The 20,251-nt window shown below is 40.6% G+C and overlaps 1 protein-coding gene across 3 annotated transcripts in view; it reads left to right on the forward strand.

The window, feature by feature from the left end:
* The window catches only part of GPD2 (glycerol-3-phosphate dehydrogenase 2), a 516,322-nt gene that overhangs the window by 100,344 nt on the left and 395,727 nt on the right, over window positions 1–20,251 (forward strand). The window lies entirely within an intron of this gene.

Consider the following 20,251-nt stretch of genomic DNA (forward strand, 5'->3'; position numbering starts at 1 on the left):
TGATAGCACCTTACTGGCCACGCCAAGTATGGTTTCCAATACTCCAGGATCTCTCCATCCGCAGGCACATTCCTCTGGGAAAGGACCCGCATCTGCTCACTCAAAACGACGGATGCCTCCTCCATCCCAACCTCCAAGCCTTGTCCCTGACGGCATGGATGTTGAAAGGTTAGTCCTTCAACCATTTAACCTTTCAGATTCCGTTTCTCGGGTCCTGATAGCTTCACGAAAGCCTTCCACAAGAAAGTCTTACTCATACAAATGGAAAAGGTACACATCATGGTGCACTTCTCAGTCCCTTGATCCCCTTTCCTGTCCAATCTCCAAATTCTTGGACTATTTATGGCATCTCTCTGAATCAGGTCTTAAAACCTCTTCTATCAGAATGCATGTCAGTGCGGTAGCCACCTTCCATAAGGGTATTGGGGGTAATCCTATTTCAGTGCAACCCCTAGTAACACGCTTTCTTAAGGGCTTACTCCATCTAAAGCCACCCTTGCGTCCTCCGGCCCCATCCTGGGACCTTAACCTGGTTCTTGGTCGTCTAATGAAACCTCCTTTCGAACCTCTGCACTCCTGTGACTTGAAATATCTCACTTGGAAAGTGTTATTCCTTTTGGCTGTTACTTCAGCTCGCAGGGTTAGTGAATTACAGGCCCTAGTTACCTATCCGCCTTACACTAAGCTCCTGCAGGACTGAGCGGTACTCCGCACTCACCCTAAATTTTTACCTAAGGTAGTTTCGGAGTTTCATATCAATCAATCTATCGTACTACCTATCTTTTTTCCCAGGCCCCACTCAAACTCTGGAGAGCAGACCCTGCATACCCTAGACTGTAAACGGGCTCTAGCTTTTTACCTAGACCGTACAGTTTCCCACAGGAAGAGCACTCAATTATTCGTCTCTTTCCATCCTAATAAGTTGGGACAACCTGTGGGTAAGCAGGCTCTTTCTTCCTGGTTGGCGGACTGCATTTCTTTTTGCTATCAGCAAGTTGGCATTCCTTTTCAAGACCGTGTTAAAGCACACTCTGTGAGGGCCATGGCGACGTCAGTGGCACACCTTCGATCGGTGCCGCTTCCTGACATCTGCAAAGCTGCAACCTGGAGTTCTCTCCATACTTTTGCAGCCCATTATTGTTTGGACAAGGCTGGAAGACAGGACTCCATCTTCGGCCAGTCTGTCTTGCGTAACCTTTTTCCAACCTGATGTACCAACACCCTTCCACCTACCCGGTAGGGTGCGGATGCCCTTTCCCAAATTTCTCCTCAGTTGTTGTGCCTGCTGCACACCGTTGGGTACATTTGGTGCAGGTCGGGACATCCTCAGCTCGGTACTCACCCATTTGTGAGGACAACCATCCTGCTTGTCCTGTGAGAAAGCAAATGTTGCTTACCTGATGTAACAGGTGTTCTCACAGGACAGCAGGATGTTAGTCCTCACGAAACCCGCCCGCCTCCCCGCGGTGTTGGGTTCGTTTTATTTTTACTTTCTAGGCACTGCCTGTAGCTTTGAAAATCAGACTGAAGGGAGACCCCTGCTGGCTGCAGGGTCAGTGCCTTGCTGGGCATGCCCAGTAGGGGCCAGTCAAAGTTCTGTTTAAACTTTGACAGAAGTTTTCCGTGGTGGGCTCCATCTTCAATGTCACCCATTTGTGAGGACTAACATCCTGCTGTCCTGTGAGAACACCTGTTACATCAGGTAAGCAACATTTGCTTTCTCTAATAGCATTCTAGCTGTCACACATTCTGCTTTAAAGAAGTCAGTTCATGATTATACCATGGGGCTTTGTAAACTCTGTTATGAATTTTAGCTTTAACGAGGCAACTTTGCCTAGTGCATGATTAAGAGAAGATTTCCAGGGACTAACAGTGTTAGAAACATTTGAAGACATAGAATGAGACTATTTGGGTAAAAAGGCTTCACATAAAGCCTCCATTTCAGACTTACTTCGCTTCCTACAAGAAGGGGCGGTTAAGTTGTTGGATGAACTTGAAATGATAAATTTGGACTGAAAATATATCAAAAAATGGTTGGACCTAGGGACCATAATGCAGTCAATTTGGTTGCTGAAAAAGACATTAGAACATTGTCTTGCAAAAACAAGATCTCCTGTATGTCCCAGACTGAGATTCATAATTTACAATTTGTAGCCAACCCACTGCTTCCATAGTAGCCAGGAAAATTTGGCAACTCTCAGAACGGGGTTGAGCATAATTTTCACTGCTCAATCAGCAGAAGTCTTGCAGTGGCGACATAACCGGCACTGCTCATGCAAGATATTAGAACTTTCCAATTCAGCAGAGTTTGCTTTTATTTGATAGTTGGTGCTTCTGATGTTCGGGACTTGACACATTTCACGTAGTCACACATTCAGCACTTTGAAAGTCCAACAGTGTGTTTTTTTTTTTTTTTGCAAGATTTGCAGTTTATGTTCATCTTTGATGTACATTTCTGATATTTTTCACAACCTTTGACTAATTATCTAACCCACCATGTGCCTTAAGAAAACTTGTCTTTCCCTCTTTCCTTATCACATAGTGCAGAATGAGTATAAGGAAACCAAGGATAATAAACAATAGTCAGCTAACAGAGGAAACCAGGACTTCTAATTAGTCAACGAAATTCAAGGAAAGCAAACAGAGAAAACAAGATTAGATAATCTACCTTAAAAAAAACACAACAAAAAAAAAAAAACCTCTCTCTCTATATATATCTATATCTATATATCTATCTATATCTCTATCTCTATCTAGAGATAGAGATATAGAGAGATAAGGCCAAAAAAGAAATATCCTGGACTTTAGCTATATGAATTTACAATAGTTGTAATTACAATTTGCAAGTTGTATTGTTAAGGATTGCTGTAAGCCCTGATGGTCATTGGGAAATGTACCAGTAGTACAAATAGGGCACTGGGGAAATGGTAGTTCGAGTAGGAAAGGTCTTGCATTAGTAATAATGTTGGAGAGTTCAAACCATAAGATTACTGGCTATTTTCTAAGCAGCAGATTAAGTGGTACAGGACCAGGAGGTTGTAGATGAGTGATGACTAGGGATGTGAATTCGGTGGCCATTCGTTTCTTGTTATCCGTGTACTAGTACACCTATACGTTTCTATGCATGAGCTATACGTCCATAAAGTACAAGCATAACGGGAAATAAATGGTCAAATGCACATCCCTAGTGATGACATTCTCCACGATCACAAACTCAACACAGCTTTCTCGGCTGTCATAGTCCACATTTGTATTCCTTTGAAGTATTAACTACAGTAGTGATGGCAACAATTAAATATAACTAAGAAGCCAATGTGCTAAAGTGATTTAACAACCCCCCCCCCCCCAAATATAAGTAATAAAAAATATATATAGCTTTAGTTTATTTAGCTACCAGCTTTAGTTGATGTGTTTTAGAAAGATGTACAGTTATTTCATTATTAGTAGAGCTTTATCGCTTACAGGTAAAAAAAAATTAAGGCTGTTCTTGTATTGGTTATACATACTAATTATCCCAAATGAACTACCTACTCGGTAATATTAGGTACTCAGTAAGAGATTTATCTGTAGAAGGAGAGACTGATCCATTTGGGTGCACAGATACTGTATAACTGATTCCTACTGATACTATAGACAGAAATGAAAGAAAATAAGGTTAGGGCATCAGTGGAGGAGAGATTTTAATGAAGATTTGCACTTTAACAGAAAATAACTAACTGTAGTGAATCTGAATGCTTGGAAAATAATTAGCATAGTGTGTACTGGGAATTGCATTAGAACACACAGGTATGGCAGAGGTGTGCTACATTAGATTATGAAGTGCTACACACAACTGCAAGAATTTAGGCTTCCCATGAAACATTTTTACACACTTAAGGGCCAATGTTCTAACCCATAGGATCTTATACCGATTAGCAGCCTCATTCAGGCTTAATGTTTTTACCAATGCAAATCAACTTTAGTAATCCAGCCTTATTTTCTTTCTTTTCTACTGCCTATAGTATCATTAGGAATCAAAGCTGTACACTGTATCTAGTGCCCCAGTCTCCTAGGGCAGATTTTCCAAGATTCTGTGGCAGTTATGTGACATCTGCATAATTTTATATCTGCATAGTGAAAAAGATATTTGTTACTTTATAAAAATAGTCATTTTTCTGACATTTTTGTGTCACTTTTCCCTGTAATAAAGAACCAAATAAATTAATCTTAGTGATTGTTGCTGGGAATGAAAAGAAAGAGGGTAAAGGATCTGGGGATGCAGAGAGAGAGGATCTCAGAGGAGGAAGAAGGATCAGGAACTGGGGAGGAGAAAGGGAGATCTGGGATCAAGTGAGGAAGGTAATGATCCACTCGCACCATTCCCCCATTGATCTTTTCGCTCGCATGCCCATGCCCTTCAGTTCCTTCTCACATTCCACACTCACTCCAGTCCTTTCATTCACTCTCTCCACATGTGCCATCTCTGACCCTCCACCTGTATCTCTACACATACCTTCCCTACATTCACTTTACTCACAACTCATATCTCGATTCCCTCACTCACTCTCCAGAGCAACCCTGATCCCCTTACTTCCTCTCCAATGCCCTTAATCACAATTTCCCCTACATTACCTCCAATCATCTCCCATACTTACTCTTGTTCCCTGTAACTTACTCTCCTTCTCTGCAACTCATCAGCTCCCCTCACTCATGCTCACCTCCTCGCCATCTCAATCACTCTTCCTCACCCCCCACATACATTTGCCATCCTGCACCTTTTATACACTGTCCTCACCAACCCCTCAATCTTGCTTTCCTGCACCTTACCATAATCCACCAGTTCCCTCCTGACCCTCACCCCCCCTAGAATCTCCTCACTTTGTTGCCCTGCACTCCCCAATCCCTTCACTCACCCTTCCATCAGGAGTACAGCAGCTCATATCACATTGTTCTCTCCTGCCAGGGGACCTTGCACTGTGAGCCCTTGAACTCTGGGAGCATCTTGCAATGGCCCTTTTGAGGATGGCAAGAGTCCTTCCGGTTATGTTGATCACAGGAGAGAAGCAGTAGTGCCCAGCCCTAGAGGAGAAGCGCAGGAGGAGTGCTTCCCACTTCCCATCATTAGGCTGTTGGCCATTGTGGGTGATGGAGGGAGGCGTACATGGCAGAGGGAGGGGAACAAGTCTAGGTGGCAGTGGTGGAATACAGCGCAATGGACCCAGCAGCAGCTTCCCTGAAAAATACAAGGCTGCTCCTGCTGATTCTCTGGCCCATTGTCTTCCACGACAATTCTGTGAGAAATTGGCAATTCCGCGGGAAGGCCCAGGTTTTGTGGCCTTTCCCACAGCTAAGGAATCGTGGAAGACTAGGGGCCCTGACTGTCTTCATGCGCCGGAATGGATCAGTCACTTATTACGAAGTAAATATTACTAAGAGAGAATAAATGTTGAGTATCCTATTCAACTTTTTGGGGGATAATTAGTTTGCATAAATCATTATAAGAATGTTTTTTTTAATGTAAGCAATAGCGCTCTAAAACAAACTACTCTACACCTTTCTTAAAACATACCAATTTAAATTGCTAACTGTAAGCTATATATTCATTTCTATTACTTACATTTTATGCACACTATACAGTAGAAATACTTGCACAATAAATGCAAGCAATAAATGATGCTTCAGTAAACAGTCTAAACCTACAAAAAAAATTTACTTGGATAAGGTAAATGTTTGATAAAATTCACATTTAAGATTTTCTAATGTCAGGGAAACATTTTATTCATTTTGTATGCAACACTCATTGTAAATGATTAGATCAATTTTCCCCGTGCTCATGCTCCATTAGACTTGCAAATTTAAAACCGTTCTTAGACATTTGCAACTTACGGTGTTACAGCAAACAAGATCTAATAATTAGTGTCTATTTCTGAAAGAAGTGCATATTTAAAGACCAGAGGCAATTAACAACCAGGTTGTCCTGTAATCATGTACAGTATTAATTGGAGAATAGTGTGGAGTTTCATGCAAATGACTTCATAGAGCACCAAATGCTTTCACTCTCTCATGCATTCTGACCTCTATTCTGCAAAATTCTTTAACTGCTTAAATGAACAAGTATCTGGAAATATTTAGCCTGCAACATTAAACTGGTACCAGCTCAGGTGATATTCAGTTATACCCCATGGAAATTTACTCTTAATCACATTTTGCAAACTTAGATTTTGCAACACAAACTTATGCAAGTCCATCAATGGCACAGCTAATAAGAAATTATACTTTATTTCATAGAAGATTACACTCACGTATACTGGATACATGGCAACACATACAAAGGGGCTTATCCATCATAGTTTGCCAAAAAGTTTTACCATGTACTTTGGTGTAATTTTTGCATGCATAGAAAAAAAACAAAAACCAACCACATGACAATGAGTTATCCAAAATATTTTTACCAAGGTACATGATAAAACTTGACTTCAGTATCATGGCCTCAATATTAATGTGGTCAGTAACATAAAAGTATTTAATGTACACAGTTGCAGCTCAAAATCCTCCATGCTAAGCAGACCTTTCACTTTGGGCCAGTTAGCATGGAGGATTACTTCTCCCCTGAACCCCAACAAAGAAAAATACCCCATTCCCCAACTCCCACAAGCTTCATTATCCCCTCCCTCCAATGGGAAAAGAACCCTCACCCATCCCTCCAGAAACATGACTTCCAATTCAAGAGGAATTGGTTCTTCACAAACAGCACATACTTCGGAGGCTTCCTGCATGCATATTCATTGTAGATATCCAGAAAACCAGGCCTGTTTGTAGCTCTCAAGGACCAGAGTTGGCAACTTCTGCTCTACACTTTCATCATGAAAAAACAATTATAGAAATATTCCAAAAAGTAATAAAGAATAAAAAAAAAAAGGCCCATAAAAAGTTAAATGGAGCCCATCTATGTCCAATCAAGTAGCTGAGTTGATATGAATATGCCTGGATGAAGAATCAAGGTGTTTCTGATGTATGATGTAAATATGAAACAAAGGTCAAAATATGTCAAATGAGCAGCTGCCAAAAGAACTCTGAGATAATGTTATTCACAAGTACAGATTGGGAAAGGCTATTAGAAAATTTCAGTGAGAATGAATATTCTTTGAGGCACTGTCAGGTCCTTCACTATAGTTTGGCACCATTAAGACAAGGACAAAAATTCTATACTAGGTCAGACCAAGATCAATCAAACCATATATCCTATTTCTGACAGTGGCCAGTTTGGGTCAGAAGTATCCATCAGGTCCCCAAAAGTAGATCTATTTCTTGTTTCTTACTCCTAGGGATAGCAATAGCTTTCTAATAGCTGGTTAATAATATTTTATGGACTTTTCCTCCAGGAGCTTGTCCAATCTTCTTTTAAAAACTGCTATGCTAAACACATTGACCATATCGTTTGGCAACAGATTCCACAGCTTAAACATAGAAACAAAGAAATATAGAAATGACGGCAGAAAAGGACCAAAATGGTTCATCCATTCTGCCCAGGAAGCTTATGGTGGTATCTGCCGCACTGTATAGGTCCCTCCCATACTTACAGGGCTCTACTCTCCAGAATATCTGCTTGCTTTCTTCCATGATTATATTTTGAAGCCTGCAGTAGAAGAGGATGAGCCTGTCATGAGAGCTAAGAGTGTGTATTACCTCACAGTTCCACATTCAGTACAGCCTTCTTGCTGATTTTATTCTGAAGAGCAGCATCCATATAACTCTACAGGGGCACTGTCAACTTGTGGGGGAGGAGGAAAAAGAAATCAAAGTAAAGGGATTTGGGGTAGTGGAAGCCATCAGGGTTGGGGGGGGGGTGAGTGATGAAGAGGAGTGGAAGAATGGGATGTACAAGTTGGGTTTTCTTCAAATTCTCAAAGGTTGGCTTTCACCCCTGCCAAATGCCTGCTTTCATTACATAGTGCTACTGTACTTCTGACTCCTACCAGCTGCATAATACAAAGTAGACACTGTAGTATCATGTAGAAGCTGTTGGCTGTTAACTTCCTTTTCTTTGTGCCGGTGTTAGCTGTTGCTCATTGGCCTCATCTTGCTTTCTTTACTTATTTTTTTTAAATAGTCTTTATTTATTTAAAAGCTTTTTTATACCATCATTCAGTAAATTAACCATCACAACGGTTTACATAAAGGCACATATAGTAATAGAAATTAATTAGGATAGCTAAAACATTATTATAAACATGCCAAGAATACGCGGTAACAGGATTCTTTCAATATAAAACTGTTTGAGTATTGATTTTGTTAGGTTGAAGTTACTATTGCAGTTCATATATAAAGAAAATGAACTTAAGTGTATCTAAAGGTGGGAAAGAAAAGTAAATTAAAAACTATTCGGTGCCGGGTTATGCTCTTATTTGATTTCTTTATTCTCTTTATAAAAAGCCTGTTTAAAGAGCCAGGTTTTAAGGCTTACTCTGAAAAGTTTGAAGTTTTTCTGCAGTCTTATCTCCAGAGGCATTGAATTCCATAATGTGGGACCTGCCAAAGATAGTTCTCGCTCCCTTACTTGTGTGAGTCTAGCAGACTTAACCAAGGGGATAATCAGTAGTGCTTTATTAGCTGATCTTGGGTTTCTTTGTGGAACATGCACACGTAATGCTGTGTTCAGCCATTCTGCTTTTTCGTCATGAATTAATTTGTGTATTATGCATAGCACTTTATATATTGTACTCTTTGTTCAGTAGGTAGCCAATGAAGTTCTGCAAGTGTTCGAGTATTGTGGCCTCTCTTTCTTTTACCTGTCAATATTCTTGCAGCTGAATTTTGCAATATTTGAAGAGGTTGTGTGGTCACTTGTGGTAGTCCTAGGAACAGGACCTTACAATAATCAGTACTTGCGAAAATTAGTGTTTGTAAAACTGTTCAGAAATTTGATAAAAGGTTTTAACTTCCTGAGTACCATTAGTTTAGCATATCCCTCTTTTGTTTTCAGTGATATGTGTATCAGGTTTAGAAATGTACTTTTTCTGCTAATTCTACTCTTTGGTTAATCTTAATCGTTATTGGTGATTGGATTGGGTTTGTTTTTCCGTTGTAAATGCAGGAATTCAGTTTTATCAATGTTTATCACTAGCTCCATTTGGTTTAATAGCTGTTTGATTATGTCTAGATACATATTGGCTAGTTTGTCTTTTCAATTGTGTCATCAATGGGTAAGATTAGCTGAATGTCATCTGCATATACATAGTATATGATTCCAAGGCCGCTAGCAGGTGGCATAACAGGAGGAGGTAAATATTAGAGTGTTGCGGACAATGCTGATTCTTGTGGTACTCCTGTTTGTAAACTTACTTTCTCTGACATTGTGTGTTTGATTTTTACATGAAAAAATCTGTTATTTAAATATGACTTAAACCAGGCTAGTGTGTTACTGTACAGCCCTATTTCTTCGAGCCTTTTAATCAATATTTCTTGATTCACTGTGTCGAATGCTGAGGAAAGGTCTAATAAAACAAGGATGTAATGCAGGGGTCAGGAACCTTTTTGGCTGAGAGAGCCATAAACGCCACATATTTTAAAATGTAATTCCATGAGAGCCATACAATATGTTTAAAACTAAATACAAGTAAATGTGTGCATTTTATGTAAGATCACACTTTTAAAGTACAATAAGTCTCTGAAAATATTACACCAGGCCTTAAGACACCAATACATCTCCTATTAGGAAAACGGACCAAGTCAGGCTGCTATAGAGTCCTACACAGAAACTACACGCCAGCAGAAAACCTCACCTGAATCACGTGCTGTCCCTCACCTAACATAGAATAAAGAGACCAAAACGCATAACAAGAAGCATGCAGACAAAAACTGAATTGGAAACTGCAACAAGCCAGAGTCTCTGTATGCAGTGTAACAAAGGAAAAAAGAAACATCACACATCCTTATAAAACAAATCAAGAAATATAAAATCATCAGCAGTAAAACTGTACTAACAAAAAGAACATATTTCGAAACAGCTGATGAGTGGAATATCCAATAATTAAAAACTCATATAAAACATTTCCAGATACCAACAAAATATTTCAAAATAGCAGACACAAAGATCCAGTAATGAAAAATAATAAGGATACAAAAATTTTTTTGCTCTGCATACCTGGGAGCGTTTGATATCCAGGTGTCCTGAGATTGTTCTGAATTAGCAGGAGGTGGGGTGGTTTGCTTGGAACTTTCTCCTCTCTGTCACATACCAGCGCTCTCTCTCACACTGGCTCTCAATGACACACCTATACACACATGCTCTCAGTCACTCACATATACAAATGTTTTTTCTCTCTCACTTATATAGGCTCTTAATTACACATTTACACACATGCTGTCTATCTTTTCACGCTTACACACACACAGGCTTTCAATCACATAAATACATGCTGTCTTTTTCTCTCACACACAGACTCTCATTCACATGCTTACAAACATGTCCTCTCTTTCTCTCATTTACACACAGGCTCTCAATCACATACTCACATGCTCCCTCACCTAAATCAGCTCTCAATCACACACAGACACACATGGTCTCTCTCTCTCATTTAAACACCGGCTCTCAATCACATACTCACATGCTCCCTCACCTAAATCAGCTCTCAATCACACACAGACACACATGGTCTCTCTCTCTCATTTAAGCACAGGCTCTCAATCACATACTCACATGCTCCCTCACCTAAATCAGCTCTCAATCACACAGACACACATGGTCTCTCTCTCTCATTTAAACACAGGCTCTCAATCACATACTCACATGCTCCATCACCTAAACCAGCTGTCAATCAGACAGACACACATGGTCTCTCTCTTACTTATACACACAGGCTCTTAATCATACATACACATGATCTCTCTCACACACAAAGGATCTCAATCATACACACATACTCTTTCAAACAAACAGGTTTTCAATTACAAACTTACACATACAGGGTCCCAATGGTAAACTTACATTCATGCTCTCTCTCTCACAGGCAGGATCTCAATCACAGACATACTCTCTTTCACATATACAGGCTCTCAATCATTCACATACATGCAATCTCTCACTCACACACACAGGATCTCAAACACACATGCTTGCTCGCTCATTCTCTCTCTCCCCCCCCCCCCCCCCCCCCCCCGGGAACTCGCGGCAGCAGCAGCCACCTCCCAACGCTAACCTCCTTCATTTTCAGCCCTCGCGGAGGCGAAGGCGGAGTCCCATCGGCCGCGGTTGAAGATTTTCATTTTCCTCCGAGCCGCGCTGCAGTCTTCTTCCCGTCGGACACTAGCTCTCCACTTCCTCTTCCGGGCCGCGGGAAGAAGAGAGCCCCGGCGTGCTCTCCTCTTCCCGCGGCCCGGAAGAGGAAGTGGAGAGCATCGGGTGCCTGCGCGGGAAGACCCGCGCAGGCACCCGATGACTCCAGCGCTGGCACCCGATGACTCCCGCGCAGGCACCCGGATGACTCCAGTCGGCGTGCTCTCTTCTCCTCCCCCCCGCGGAAGAAGAGACCACGCTAGTGTGGTCTCTTCTTCCCGCGCAGGCACCCGATGCTCTCCACTTCCTCTTCCGGGCCGCGGGGGGGGGAGGAGAAGAGAGCACGCCGGTGCCGCTGACTCCAGCTGTCCTGCCGCGTTCCGCCCGGGCTGACAGCATTTTAAGCCCGGGCGGCGGAGGACCGGGGAGCAGCTGGGTCAGCGGGGAACCGCGAAGTATGGTGACACTTGTCTGCGAGCCAGATGCAGCCCTCAAAAGAGCCATATCTGGCTCGCGAGCCATGGGTTCCCGACCCCTGATGTAATGTGTTCCACTGTCAAAGCCTCTTAAAATATTGTCTGACAGTGCCAGTAGAAGTGTTTCGGTGCTATAATCTTTGCGGAATCCGTGTTGAGCAGGATATAGAATGTTATTACTTTCTAGGTGTTCTGATTGTTTTTGGACTGTTTTTTCTATTAGTTTAGCTATCAGTGGTAAATTAGATACCAGTCTATAGTTATTCAGGCTTTGGGGGTCCAGGTTTTTTTCTTAATGATTGGTTTAATGATGATTCCTTTCAGGATGTCAGGCATTGAACCTTCTTCGAGAGATAGGTTTATGATTTTTGCTAGTCTTGGGGCAGCTATATCAGTTAATTTTTTTAGTTCCATTATAGGCAGGGTGTCGATTGTATGTGGGGCGGGGTTTCCACTTCTATGTTTGAAACATCAGTGAATGAAGACCATTTTGTTACATCCCTGGTGTGCATTTTGACCTTTTGTTAGGTTGTTTTTGGAATTTTGGTTCTTAAATTCTCAATTTTCTCTTTGAAAAACTGTGCTACTTCGTTGCATCGATTTTCGGGTAGGTTCTGAGGGGTGGTTGTTTTATCACTGCTTAGATCTTTAACTATGTTGAACAAGGTTCTAGAGTTATTTGTAAATTTTTCTATTTTAGAGCTAAAATATTTTTTTTAGCATCAAGGATTACTTTTTTGTAGTGAGCAGAAGTTTTTGGTATTTTGTTAAATTTTTGGTTATTTTATTTCTTTTCCATTCTTTTTCTTTTTTCCTAAGATTTCGTTTGACTTTTTTTATTTGTTCATTTTGCCAAGGATTTATTTGTTTTGGTTCCTTAATGTAAATATTTTTTGTGGGGTTTATTTCATCTGTTAATTTAGTAGTCCTATTTATCCATTCAGTAGTTGCAGTGTTAAAATCTGTGTAGTTGAAATAGGTTAATTCTGCCTGTAGTTTGTTCTTCAGTATTTCTATATTATAGGGTGGGCGATACTTGAATTCAACTGGTTCTTTCCTTTGTTTTTCAGTTGGACCTGAATGCTTAATAGTGGATTGTATGAGGAAGTGATCCGACCATGGGATTTGGGTATAGTCTGTGTTTATATTCTCTAGAGATTTACTGCTGATGAACGTCAGGTCTAATGAAAGTCCAGCTTTGTGTGTTGGTTTGTCTGTGATTAATTTGAAACCAAGTGCATTCATTATGTCATTCAGTGTTTGGCATATATTAGATAGCGGATGGATGTCCATGTGAAGGTTAAAATCTCCTAATATGATGGTTGGTTTTGCTTGATTTAGGTGAGTTGTAAAAAATTCTATTAATGGTGAAATGTTTAACTCCAGGAGACTAGGTGGGCTGTAAATAAGGCATATTTGCATATGATTAGTGTCAAATTGCAATTTCATGATTCTTTGGGGGTGTGACATGTAGTAGTTTACATTTGAATTTCTTTTCTATTAGCATTAAGCCTCTGCCTTTTTTTATTTATTTTAGGAATCGAGAAGATGTCATAATTTTTATTCGCTATCTGGTTTTTTAAAACTATATCTGATATTTTTTTAGCCAAGATTCTGTGATGGCGATAGTTAGGTTTTGCGTTGTATAACAGGTCTGTGATGATAGGAAATTTTAGTCACTGATTGTGCGTTAACTAGTAGAAATCTTATCATTACTACGCTATTTATATTGATATTGTTAGTTCTTTTTGGCTGTATCAGGTTATTTAGATTCGCGTTCCAAGTTTCTCTTGTATTGTGATAGTCTATGCATTTTCTCTTGGTGTTTTTTCCATACTTACCCTTGTTTAGACATACTTGAATAGGGTGTGTTGTTTTTTCGTCTATTGCCATGGTTGTATTGTATTGGTTGTCCGTTGGTATTACTCAGGGTGTACATAGGGGCATGTTCCTTTGTCGCACGGCGCCTCCGGGCTGGAGCCCGCGCTCTTATCCCCCCGGCACTCTGTCATGACGTCAGCAACGTCGGCCTGGGGGGAGGAGCGCGGTCCGGCCTTCCAGGGGGGGGGGGGGGGCCTCACGGGTGAACGGAGTCCTGACTGAGTTCGGATGGCCTGTGAAGAGAAAAAAAAAGAATAAAGAGCTGGTTATTTATTTATTTTAAAGCCTCTGGTGTTTGCGAGGCGGGCAGGCATGGCACAGCTGTTCCGGGCTAGAGCCTGTGCTTTTATCCCCCCCCCCCCCCCGGCGCACTGTGATGACGTCAGCAGTGTCGGCTTCTACAATATTTTAAAAGTTTACAGCAAGTAATACCTTGTATCAAAAAATATTACTGTTACTAGAATTTTTTATGTTCTTTACAGCAGTTCCCTTGCCATCTCTAGAAGAGAGTAACACATTGCCCTGCATTTACAGAATATAATTGATCCATATTGGTTGTGATGGTATTAACCAATTTGATCCCATTCCATATGAAGAAGTTATGACGATTCTTCCAAACATGACTTTTTCTAGAGGTTCAGGTGTCTTGTAAGAGAACTGTTTAATAACTTAAAACATGTTTACAATAAAGTTATTGATGTATTACTGCTTTGCTTTTTTTTTTTTTTAAATGTAAAGAAAATGGGGAGTGCAACTTATTTTATGGACTGGGGGTTCCTTTTCTGATATTTTGGGATTCTCCTGGTTTGTTTCCTATACCTGAAATAAAAGAAGCTTACATCCATTTTTGCAACCTACTCTTGATATCTCAGACCTTATTTTGGATGTGCAAATTTTTATTTCCTTCTAAAAGGCAATAACTTAAGTGGTGTCCAATCCCACATTTTGCCTTTCTCACCTAAAACAGTGTGAGTAGGTATTGCTCTTACACTTTCACATTGCTATGCTTTCACTTTATTATATGATGATTTTAATGATATTCCTTTTCCATGAGTTTTCCTAGTCATTACTGTAGCCTTATGTTCCACTAGTTCTGTTTTTCTTTCTTTTCATATTTCTATTTCTTGTCATGTCTGTGCACTTGATGCCTATGACAGCCTACAGGAATGCAGGCTTTAGTGAGCGAGGTAATGGTGATGGGGCCACTTGCAACAGTGATCATAACATGATCAAATTTGAACTAATGACTGGAAGGAGGATATGTAAATCTACAGCTCTAATACTAAATTTTCAAAAGGGAAACTGATAAAATGAGGAAAATATAAAAAACTTAAAGGTGCAGCTACAAAGGTTAAAAGTGTGCAACAGGTGTGGACAATGTTTAAAAATACAATCTTAGAAGCGCAGTCCAGAAGTATTCCATGCATTAAGAAAGATGGAAGGAAGGCAAAACGATTACCGGCATGGTTAAAAGGTGAGGTGAAAGAAGCAATTTTAGCCAAAAACATCCTTCAAAAATTTGAAGGAAGATCCATCTGAAGAAAATAGGAAAAAGCATATAGGGAAAAATAACCCATGCTATAGTTACACAATGTTAGGTTCCATGATAGGAGCTACCACCCAAGAAAGAGATCTAGGTGTCATAGTGGATAACACATTGAAAGCGTCATTTCAGTGTGCTGCGGCAGTCAAAAAAAACGAACAATGTTGGGAATTGTTAGAAAGGAAATGGTGAATAAAATGGAAAATGTCATAAAGCCTCTGTATTGCTCCATGGTGAGACCGCACCTTGAATATTGTGTACAATTCTGGTCGATGTATCTCAAAAAATATATAGTTGCAATGGAGAAGGTATAGAGAAGGGCAACAAAAATGATAAAGGGAATGGAACAGCTCCCCTATGAGGAAAGACTAAAGAGGTTAGGACTTTTCAGCTTGGAGAAGAGACGGCTGAGGGGGGATATGATAGAGGTGTTTAAAATCATGAGAGGTCTAGAACAGGTAAATGTGAATCAGTTATTTACTCTTTCGGATAATAGAAAGACTAGGGGGCACTCCTTGAAGTTATCATGTGGCACATTTAAAACTAATCGGAGAAAGTTCTTTTTCACTCAACGCACAATTAAACTCTGGAATTTGTTGCCAGAGTTTGTAGTTAGTGCAGTTAGTGTAGCTGTGTGTAAAAAATGATTGGGTAAGTTCTTGGGGGAGAAGTCCATAACCTGCTATTAATTAAGTTGATTTAGAAAATGGCCACTGCTATTACTAGCAACAGTAACATGGAATAGACTTAGTTTTTGGGTAATTGCCAGGTTCTTATGGCCTGGATTGGCCACTGTTGGAAACAGGATGCTGGGCTTGATGGACCCTTGGTCTGACCCAGTATGGCATGTTCTTATGTTCTTATGCATAAGCATTGTCAAGTTAAGTGTAAAACATTGATGAGACAGGTTAAGAGAGAATTTGAAATTAAATTGGCTGTAGAAGCAAAAATTCATAAAAACATTAAAAAAAATATATCCAAAACAAGCCCTATAAGGGAGTCGGTTGGACCGTTAGATCACCGAGGGGTTAAAGGGGCTCTTAGGGAAGACAAGGCTATTACAGGCTATTACAGAAAGACTAAATTAATTTTTGCTTTTGTGTTTACTAATAAGGATGTTGGGGAGATACTGGTTTTGGAGATGGCTTTCAAGGATGAGGGGTCAGATGAACTGAACCAAATCACTTTGAACCTGGAAGATGCAGTAGGCCAGATTGACAAACTAAAGAGTAGTAAATCACCTAGACCAGATGGTATGCATCCCAGGATTCTGAAGGAACTAAAAATGGAATTTCAGATCTATTAGTTAACAATTGAAACCTATTATTAAAATCATCCATTGTACCTGTAGACAGGAGGGTGACCAATGTAACCCGAATATTTAAAAAGGGCTTCAGGGGCGATCCAGGAAACTATAGACCAGTGAGCCTGACTTTAGTGCTGGGAAAAATAGTGGAAACTATTCTAAAGATCAAAATCACAGAGCATATAGAAAGATATGGTTTAATGGAACACAATCAGCATGGATTTACCCAAAGGAAGTCTTGCCTTGCAAATCTGCTTCATTTTTTGAAGGGGATAATAAACCAATAGATGTAGTGTATTGGATTTTCAGAAGGCGTTTGCCAAAGTCCCTCATGAGAGGCTTCTAAGAAAACTAAAAAGTCATGGGATAGGAGGCATGATTACAAACTGGTTAAAAGACAGGAAACAGAGAGTAGGATTAAATGGTCAATTTTGTCAATGGAAAAGGGTAAATGGTGGAGTGCCTCAGGCATCTGTATTGGACTAGTGCTTTTCAATATATTTATAAATTATCTAGAAAGAAATATGGTGAATGAGGTAATCAGATTTGCAGATGATACAAAATTATTCAGAGTAGTTAAATCACAAGCGGATTGTGATAAATTGCAGGAGGACATTGCGAGATTGGAAGATTGGGCATCCAAATGGCAGATGAAGTTTAATGTGGACAAGTGCAAGGTGATGCATATAGGGAAAATTAACTTGTGCTGTAGTTACACTCTGTTAGATCTAGGTGTCATAGTGGATAATACATTGAAATCATTGGCTCAATATGCTGCGGTAGGTTAAAAAAAACCCCAAACATTATAAATAAAGGAGAAAATGTCATAATGCCTCTGTTTCTCTCCATGGTGAGACCACACCTTGAGTATTGTGTACAATTCTGGTCGCTTCATCTGAAAAAAGATATAGTTGCAATGGGAAAAGGTACAGAGAAGAGCAACCAAAATGATAAAGGGGATGGAACAGCTCCTCTGTGAGGAAAAGCTAAAGAGGTTAGGGCTCTTCAGCTTGGCGAAGAGATGACAGATCTCATGAGAGATCTAGCATGAATAAATGTGAATTGCTTATTTACTCTTTCGAATAAAAGGACTAGGGGGCATGCCATGAAATTAGCAAGTAGCACATTTAAAACTAATTGGAGAAAATTATTTTTCACTTAACAACATAAAATTAAGCTCCAGAATTTGGTGGCAGAGGATGTGGTTAGTGTACTTAAGGGGTAGATTTTAAAATCCCCGGCGTGCGAAAATCCTGGGCCTTAAGTGCGCCGGGCCAATTATTAAATTGGCCTGGCCACGTGAGTAAATTCCAGGACGTGTATAAGTACCGGGGAGCTAAAATGGGGTGGTCTGGGGGGTGCCAGCGTACACAACTTTCTTCTGCTCCTTGGCAGGAGCAAAAGTTAAAACAAAAAACACTGGGGTAGTTAGGATAGGGATAGGGGGGAGGGCAGGATAGAGGAAGGGAGGTAAGGGTATGGGGTTGGGAAGTTCCTTCTCCTTAATTGGAGCGGACTAGGAGGGAACTGGGGAAGGCCCTGCTGTGTCGCCGTGCGTATTTGCTATACTATACCCCCTTAAGCATACCGACCTGAAATTTTATAATTTGCATGCGCCAGTGCGCACATGTTATAAAAACATTTGTCCAGTTGCGAAAAGAATTGAATTTCTCTGCCAGCCCCGATGTTGGGGGGAGGAGCCGTAGGAGTCTCTCACAAAACTGGCATCCTAGTGGCTTCAATTCGCAGCTGACATTACCTGGAAAGATTCTGCCTCGCGGTGAAATCTTTAATTCTTCTCGCAATTGAATTTCCTGGCCATCCCCGACGTCAGGGGGAGGAGCCGAAGGAGGCGCCCACAAAACCGGCCTCCTAGCGGCGCACCACTGCCACTGGCGTGCCACCAAAGCCGCACGCGCGGCTTTGCTCGGCTTTGGGAGGTGGAGGAGAGAGGAGAGAAACGCCAATTTCATCTGCAGCTGTGACCGGGGGAAAGGAGTGACTTTCTGGCTCCGGGGTTCTGCCGCGCCTCCTGTGATGTCATCAGTCAGGGCCTGGTAAGGGCTTTAAAACCCGGCCCCTTTGCGGCGCGAAGCAGACGCTGGCGCGCCACCCCAAGCCGCGCGTGCCCTAAGGGGCGCGCGGCTTTGTTGGACTTTTTATTGCTTTTTTCTTTCAAAAGTTTAATCCTCCCCTCTGCCTCCACGAAAAGATCCAGGAATTAAAGTGTAAGGAGAGACCGAAGGGTAAGCCTCTCAGACTTTAAGTTCCTCTTAAAAGTTATGCCGCATACGAAGAGGAAGGGTAGAGTACGGATAGATTCCTCTGCATCATCTACTCCTATACCCTCCCAACCTTTGATAGAGGGGTTCTTTTCGCCGGTGACAGCATCATCCCCGGGAGTAAGGTCCGCTGAGGGAACAGGACGGGAACATATCCTACCCCTCATGGATGAATTAACATCTTTGAGCCCGGGCGTCCCTGAAACACCCTCCCCTCCATTCCAAAGTAATCCCCAGGACTATGCTAGAGATCTAAGGCAAATCGCTGGTGAGTCGACGGCTGCAGAGGTGGGAAAGGGGATTACTGCGGAGGATTTGTTAACATCACCTACTCGAGTATTGGAGAGTAAAAGTGGAGAAGTGAATGTAACACTCAGAGAACTTATTGTAGCTGTTCCAAATTTGAAATCCAATACTCAGGAGAGGGGAGTGGACTTGGCAGGTGGAACAAATTTGGTTTCGGAAGCCTGTCAAGAACATAGGGAAATTACTGGTCTCACAATGCAGAAAATATCCAAGCCTAATGTAATTACGTTGGAATCAATTTGGAGTGCCTTGGTTACTTTAGAAAATTCTATTTCCTCTTTAACTTTAGCAATAAATGCTTCCCAAAAAACAATTCAAACAATGGAACCAATGGTAAAATTACATGAAGTACAAATTAAAGAAATGTCTACACAAATTATAAAGGTACAAGAAACACAGGTAAAATTGATTCAATCAGACGTTATTACCACTAGGAAAATTGAAAATGTTGAGAATAGTATGAGATGTAAATCTCAGAATATTAAATTTTCCATCTATTAAATTTCGCCAAAAGAGCAATTTAAAAAATATGCAAGGGATATACTTATGTTGCCATCTGAAGCTATTCCCCCAATAGCCAGGATTTATTTTACCCCTACATTAAGAAATCCAATGAATATAGCATCACCAGATCAGGTTCAGAATATTGGCCTTAATTTAACTACTTTTTTAGAAACTTCAGTAGAGGAACAGGTGGACCATCGGGGAACATTATTAGTTTCTTTTGTTTTCTCTTCTGATAGAGATTTGAATATAAGATCCTTTTTTCGTAATAGAAATAAGATTTATTATGGTCAAAAAGTGTGATAATACCCTGATATAACAAAGGCTACTCAATCTCGACGGAAATTGTTTCTGGGGATGTGTGAGGAGGCAAGATCATTAGGAGCCCAAATAAAGATAAGGTACCCTTGTAAGTGCATGTTGAAAATTAAAGATAATAGATACATTTTCTTTGAGCCCACACAATTAAGAAGCTTTTTGGATAACTGTAAAGTTGAGACCAGTATCACCCAACCTGTTTAGAGGCAATATAGAAAAAAGGCTGATATTCTCTCGTTAATTCTTATTCTTTTTTCTACTTTAGTAATGTTCCAGAGATTTACTGGATTTTTTCATTACTTTATATAATTATAAACAGAAAAGCTGTACTTTGTTTACTGGTAGTAGCAAGTTAATTTCTTGTCTGTTAATAGTCACTGT

Source organism: Rhinatrema bivittatum, chromosome 6 (genome assembly GCF_901001135.1).
Source record: "Rhinatrema bivittatum chromosome 6, aRhiBiv1.1, whole genome shotgun sequence".
NCBI lineage: Eukaryota > Metazoa > Chordata > Amphibia > Gymnophiona > Rhinatrematidae > Rhinatrema > Rhinatrema bivittatum.